General features: G+C 37.5%; 1 long non-coding RNA gene and 1 pseudogene across 1 annotated transcript; one reads left to right on the top strand and one right to left on the bottom strand.

Moving 5' to 3' along the window:
• Window positions 1-481: 481 nt before the first annotated feature.
• Window positions 482-1,048, bottom strand: LOC115980012. The gene is made up of 3 exons (XR_004089271.1): window positions 1,014-1,048; window positions 753-815; window positions 482-545 (listed from the first exon to the last, which is right to left on the bottom strand). It is a non-coding gene; the product is annotated as an uncharacterized LOC115980012 (long non-coding RNA).
• A 678-nt stretch (window positions 1,049-1,726) lies between these two features.
• LOC115980056 lies at window positions 1,727-5,096 on the top strand (annotated as a pseudogene).
• Window positions 5,097-6,000: the final 904 nt, after the last annotated feature.

Genomic DNA, 6,000 nt, shown 5'->3' with positions numbered 1-6,000 from the left:
TCAAAAGCACCCGTAGCTTAAAGCCGTAAGTTCTATGTGCTTTGTTCACCGAATCAAAGCCACCCAAATATGCAAAATCGATTCTAGATACCTAAAACCAATTTATGCCAAGCCAGCTAACCTAAACAAAACTTCTAACCAAAATCCCTTAATCAAAACTAAATCTAATCCATCTATTTAAACTAATTAAACAAAACCATTCCTAACCAAAAAACCTAAATCATAACCAATCAACCAAAATACATAACTGAAAAAAGACTATGTAATTTGTTTCTTCAATAGCAAACTACTAAGTGCTTTTTTATATGCATATAATTTAGTAATTTGTAATGGTACTATAACATTTAAATATATGAGATAACTATTTCATATAAACTTGTAAGTTCTAAGCTCCTAATAGACAAGCAAATGGGCCTAATGAGATATACAATTCTCTCCTAAAAGCTATAATCCTAATCAGCAATAACAATTTAACTTGAAGCCAGAAATTTGGAAAGTCTTAAGGATGGCAGCAACAATATGCACTATCCAAGCAAGAATGTCATCTGCACTCACCAAATCCAAACCCAAATTTCATAAAAATCTTAAAATAAAAATTAAATAAAGTATCTACATATTACACCACAAAATCCAAACCCAAATTTCACAAAAATCAAAACTGAAAATTAAATAAATAACCTAAATGTTAAGTATCCAAATCCAAACCCAAAATTTCACAATAATCAAAACAAAAAATCAAATAAATAACTTACCAAGCAAAATCGGAATGGGTAACCAAGCAAGTTTGACTTCAGCCAAAGAGAGTTGAATGTCATCTGCACTCACCAAATCCAAACCCAAATTTCATAAAAATCATAAAATAAAAATTAAATAAAGTATCTACCACAAAATCCAAACCCAAATTTCACAAAAATCAAAACTGAAAATTAAATAAATAACCTAGATGTTAAGTATCCAAATCCAAACCCAAAATTTCACAATAATCAAAACAAAAAATCATATAAATAACTTACCAACCAAAATCGGAATGGGTATGGGTATGGGTATGGGTATGGTGAGAAAAAATGAATGGGTATGGGGGTGGTAATGAGAGAGAGGGAGAAAAGGAGAAAGGATCTCCTAGTGAGGGAGAGAGAGATCGACGAGGAGAGGAGCCGATGGCTGGGCTCAGCCTCATCGGCGTCGTCGCTGGGCTGGGTTGGGCTCTGCTCGTCGACGCCGGCGGGGTTCTGTGTGTGTGTGAGCGTGTGTGAATGTGAGAGGCCGTGTGAGAGATAGAGAGAAAATGAGAGAGTTTTGTGAGTGTGGGAAATGAAAATGTAAGAGTGAGGGTGAGAGAGTGAGAGTGCTCTGGTTTGTGTGAGAGTGAGAGGGTGTGAGTGTGAGTGAGAGTGAGAGAATAGAGATGAAGACGTTAATTTTGAAAAACCCCAATTGGAAACCGAGTCTCTAAGACTCAATTTCCAGGGGCTTCCACGTCACTCGGCCAGGTTGGCATACACGTGGAAATCGAGTCTAAGAGACTTGATTTCCATGTCAATTCCAGATGGTAACTCTGCCACATCAGACGTGGTCGAAGAATACAAACCGAGTCTCAAAGACTCGATTTTGAAGCCCAAAATCAAGTCTTTAAGACTCGAGATGTTATAAATCCAATAACTTTCTAAAGAGAGCCTACTAACTAGATAGTTACGATTTTAGGGCCAATTGGCCATTTTGGCCCAAAAGCCCACAGAAACCCTTACAAAACCCCAACTCAAGGCCTTAGTTCTCACTCAATACTCACACGGCACATTCTCCAGTCTTGTCTCAATTGTCCTTGCCTTGCCCAATGTCCTCCTCACTGCCTGCCAAAACCTCACTTCCTCACAACCCAACAATGCTCTCAACTCACAGTCTCTTCTCAACTCAGTCTCCAGGTGGTTTGATATCGAAGAAATGGGCCGCCAGGTCTGCGAGAATCGGTTCGATATTGAAGCTTGTTGTGTCACGATGATGCCCTCAAGAAAGAAAGGTGAGTCCTTGGTCTTGCCCAACTTGAAATTAAAGGTTTTGATTGAAGCTATTAGGATGGTGTTGGAAATTCTGTATGATGAACGGTTTGTAACTTTTTCTTATGGTTGGCGTGTCTGTATGGGACGCCACACCGCCATTAGGTACCTTAAGAACTCGGTAGAGAATCCTAGTTGGTGGTTTAGTGTCACATTTGATAGAGAAAGGTTTGATGATAGGCATGTAAATAAGTTGTGTTTGTTTATTGAAGAGAAAACAAAAGATGATTCTTTGATTGGTTTAATAAAGAGGCTGTTTGAGTGTGAGGTGGTGGGAATTGAATTGGGTGGTTGTTACTTAGGAAGGGGGTTTCCTCAAGAAAGTGGGTTGTGTTCGATTTTGATTAATATTTACTTTAATGGGTTTGATAAAGAAATTCAAGATATGCGTCTTCAGAAAAACCAGGAGAATCCAAAGTTTAAATCAGAGCAGCTTGTTTGGATGTCTGGCCTGTTTTATAAGCCAGTGAAGATGTATGTGGTCAGGTATTTGGATGAAATATTAGTGATAACGTTGGGGTTGAAAATGTTGACCATGGACTTTAAGAATTGGGTTTTGAAATATTTAGAAGGTAGGTTGGATGTGAGGGTCGATAAAATGAAGACGGCAATTCATAGTGCGGTATTTGAGAATATTAGTTTTCTAGATATGGAACTACAGGCAGTTCCACCTTCAGTTTTGCATCCTCCCATGACGGAGAAAGCAATTAGGGCATGCATGGAAGAAGTACCTTAGGCAGGAGGAAGTTAGAGCTTTAGAATTTAAAAATGCTAGAGAGAGGAATAGGAAGATACTGGGGATGAAGATATTGCAGCATGTTTTTAAGAAGTTGAAGCAAAGTGATGGGTTTAAATTTGACTTTCAAATTGAAAAATGAGGTTTGAGAAATCTTCAGAACTTGAACTGATGAAGTGGTCCAAGATTTCTTGGGTTCCTTGGAAGAGCGTTGGGAATGGCATCGGATGCTTACAGCAGGCGATTTCTCTCTTTAAGGCACATTAGAGATCAATTACCCCAAGAGCTGGTTAATGCTTATGATAAGTTTCAAGAGCAAGTTGACAAGTATTTGAGTCCGGTCCAAGCTAGAAAAGCATTAGAGAAAGAAGAAAAGAGAGTCGAGGAGGAAGAGGAATGGAAATATGCTAAGTGCATGGTTGAGGATATGATGAGGCTGTGTATGAAAGTTGATGCACCAATAGAACTTGTTAGGAAGGCAGTTAAGATGGCTGGTTTTACAAATAACATGGGTTGCCCTAGGCCGATCAAGTTACTCATTGCTCTTGAAGATACTGATATTATCAAGTGGTATGCAGGTGTAGGGAGAAGGTGGCTTGATTTCTTCTGCTGCTGTCACAACTTCAAGATGGTTAAAACTGTAGAAACTTATCACTTGAGGTTCTCTTGCATTTTGACACTAGCAGAGAAGCATGAATCACCAAACGTGAAGCCATTAAGCATTACACTAAAGATTTGAAGGTCTCTGATTTTAATGGAAATGAAGAAGTGTACTTCCCCACAGAAAGAGAGGTTAAAATGATGGGAGATCAAAATCTTTCAGATCCAAGGCCTGTTGATGGGGCTTTATCTTTGGCTTTGATCAGGTTGGCTTCTGATGAGCCTTCATGTTCCTGTATCAGTTATTTCTGTGACAGAATGGATACTTTTTATTATCGGGTACGGTTACTGCAGAACCATTTGACTGTGAACCCATCTGTTGAGGACAAGTGGGTCCCAGGGATGGGTGTAATTCATGAAAGTCTCAATCGGAAATGCCTCCCTCTCTGTTCTCATCACCTAAATGATTTATATATGGGGAATATCACCCTGCAAGACATTGACTGCACTGCATTTGTGGATGTGGACTGAATGTTGCATGTTCTGCTGCAGTTTTCTACATAATTGGTATTGGTTCTGGTAGCTGCTATTGATCTGAATCTTGTTCAAGAAATTCTTCTGTATTTCTTTTCTGAAATGAGGCCAGGTAGGTGATGTGTAAATTGTTTGCATTTTTATTGATTTTTTTTTTTTAGCTACTAATGTCATGGTCATTTGTGGTGATGAATCCTGTGTGAAGTTTATTATAAACCATTATAGAGAAACATATTCAAGTAGTCATTATCCAATACTTCTCCCGGATTTTGGATGGTTATTTTGTAACTTCTCCAGGTTTTTGTGAAAGGCATCCTCTGTTTTCCCAACCCTGAGCACTTGATTTATCTCATTGCTCGGTCTATTATGATGGAACAGGATTACAAAACCATTTTGTCCCTGAAAATTCTGTCCTTGTGCCTTACTTAAGTATCCTTTCAATATGATAATCATGTCTTTCCTTAAACTGTTTTTGCGGTGCCTGCTTACCTTCTTCTATGTATATGTAAGTATCTCATGTTGACATGCTCAATTTATTCTACAGCATTGTGACTGTCATACTCACCACACCAGCTGTTTGATCCTTAATTTGTTGTTTGATTCATACAAACCCTTAGGTCTTTGCAATGGATAAACTATATTAATCATTTCACTCTTTTTGTTTTTTTATTTGTAAGTCACACACAGACTAAAAGATTTTCTTTGGCATGTCTGGTGAAAAATTTTGTGGCTACTGTAACCAAGGGGACCATTTGTTCTTTTCCCTGAGCTTCTTTTGTTTTAATGGGAAATGGGACTGGTAAAACCTTTGAGCATTGAAGCTTCTTTCCCATGAGTTTCCAATTTTTGGTTGAGCCATTAGAAAGTGTTTCTGGAGATTTATATCTATGACATTTTAAAAAAAATCTTTGTTAATTAAATTTTGTTACATTTTGAGTGAATAGTCCTAAATGCAGTTTAGTGCTGACGTTTAGTTTATTTTTTGTTTCTTCATTGAAACTTTACTAAATGCCTCTGAAGTTACACCTTTGCAGTTTTAAGGATTTTTTGTCCATATTTGATGTTGGGATTTTAGTTTGCATCTAGGTTTAATGTCTCTTACCTTTATATTCTGATTTATAAAATAAATCTCTTCTTCCAACTCTTTTCTTGCTTGGGTAGGTACATGTGAAGAGGCTGTTCTCAAGTTACTGTGGGTTTAAAAAAAGGCCAAGCGCTTGCAAGCAGGCTTAATCAGTTGCTGGCTTGTTTGTTAAGCAGATGACCTGTGCTTGAACTATGTTCTACTTTTGGGCTTAGACACCATATGCTTCAAGCTGGTGTGCTGGCTTGATAGAGGTTCTCCATCATAGATCTGAGGGAATTATTCTTCTTCTCAACTGATCTGATGCTTTCATTTTAGGAATCAAGCATAGACAGCACAGTTTCTAACTTTTCTTATTATTTATTTTTATTATTTTCATTATTTTGTCATTCTCTCTGGTAAGCTTTTCATGTAAAGATGGAATTTCTCATCCCTATATATATCAAATATGAAAAAGAGCCATCCTATTATAAAAAGCCATCAACTTATTGTGCAATTTTATCTCTTACCTTGATGTTAGAGCTCATCAGGCTTTCGAAGTTTAAATGCTTCTAAACAGCAGCATTAGAAGTTTTTTGGAGCTTGCAATCAGCTTTGAAAGTTGAGTATTGCATTGAGCGAGCTCCATAATACCAGAATATTGAGACTGGATGAACTCGAGCCAATATTGAGTTCTATTAATTTTTTGCAAGAGCTAGTCTTGAGTAGGAAGTGGGCTTAACTTTAGTTCAAACACATCAAGTTAAGCCCAACTTCCTACTACTAAGACTCAGCTCTTGCAAAAAATTTATAGAACTCAATATTGGCTCGAGCTTCATTCCAGTCTCAATATTCTGGTTGGAGCTCAGCTCATGCAATACTCAACTCTCTTCCAAGCTGATTGCAAGCTCCAAAAAACTTCTAAATGCTAGCTGTTTTGAGCATTTAAACTTCGAAAGCTGATGAGCTCTACATCAAGGGTAAGGTAATTGCACATAAGTGATGGCTTTTTATTA

This window comes from Quercus lobata, chromosome 3, assembly GCF_001633185.2.
Source record: "Quercus lobata isolate SW786 chromosome 3, ValleyOak3.0 Primary Assembly, whole genome shotgun sequence".
In the NCBI taxonomy this organism is placed as follows: domain Eukaryota; kingdom Viridiplantae; phylum Streptophyta; class Magnoliopsida; order Fagales; family Fagaceae; genus Quercus; species Quercus lobata.
This window is presented reverse-complemented; position numbering and strand designations above follow the sequence as displayed.